The sequence below is a fragment of the Penaeus monodon genome, chromosome 21 (assembly GCF_015228065.2).
Source record: "Penaeus monodon isolate SGIC_2016 chromosome 21, NSTDA_Pmon_1, whole genome shotgun sequence".
Lineage (NCBI taxonomy): Eukaryota > Metazoa > Arthropoda > Malacostraca > Decapoda > Penaeidae > Penaeus > Penaeus monodon.
This window is the reverse complement of record NC_051406.1, coordinates 20756892-20757673: the sequence shown is the minus strand read 5'-3', so window position 1 is coordinate 20757673 and position 782 is coordinate 20756892. Positions and strand designations below refer to the sequence as shown.

At 37.9% G+C, this 782-nt stretch overlaps 1 protein-coding gene across 3 annotated transcripts in view; it reads left to right on the top strand.

Annotated features, from left to right (window-relative positions):
- Positions 1–782, top strand: part of LOC119586329 (galactose-1-phosphate uridylyltransferase-like) — a 7585-nt gene continuing 6803 nt past the window's right edge. The window contains exon 1 of one of the 3 annotated variants that reach the window (XM_037935040.1): positions 1–68. The gene's annotated coding sequence lies outside the window, so the exon portion shown is untranslated. The other 2 variants (XM_037935039.1, XM_037935041.1) reach the window with 2 other exon arrangements.

Sequence of the window (782 nt, the reverse complement as noted above, 5' to 3'; positions counted from 1 at the left end):
CAAAGCTCAAAGATGGTTATAAATTACGTAGACGACTGCTGACATCAGCACGGGACAGTCCTGTCATAGTAATGACGTCAAGTTCTAATGTTTCTAGAGAGAAACTTTTGATAAATGTGTCTAATAAGTATCATCTGTACAACCATTCAGCCTGGGTGTACATACTTTTATGAGTTTGTTCAGCTCCATTATATAAGAATTAAAGAGTTAGGGGGAATATATATATGGGGTAAGTCAGCACTGGAATGCGGAGAAATAACATCCTAACCTGTAAAAGTAAAAATGAACACGAATTAATTTGGTCTTTAGGAATGAATGCTCTTTGGTAATTATAGAAAATAGGACCGTGTGGGAAAATGTGAAAAATCTAACGCAATGGTCATTAGGAGCATTTGAAACATCATCTGACATAATGATAATAGGCGTCCAATAGGGCTGATTTTGAGAACAGCAGTAAACAGTATGACTGCACCACCAGTACATACATTCTGTCAATTATTTACCAATATGAGACCATACTTAATGATTTTTCATCCAAGAAAAAGGGTATGGGTCCAGTTTAAGAGCCTAATTACTATATTTGCTGAATATATCGTAGCAAGGGAGGTCGGCTGGGTGCTGTTGGTCTTTGCCAGAGTGCAAAGGGAGGCAACGGCATCGTCCTCTTGAGCCATTTTCGTGATTACTAGTTTTGTTATGGTTGTTATGTGCAAGAGTTGGTAAAGTTATGTCAAGCTAAAATTTATATTGTGTGTTGTAGGTGTAGCAGCAGTAGAAGCACC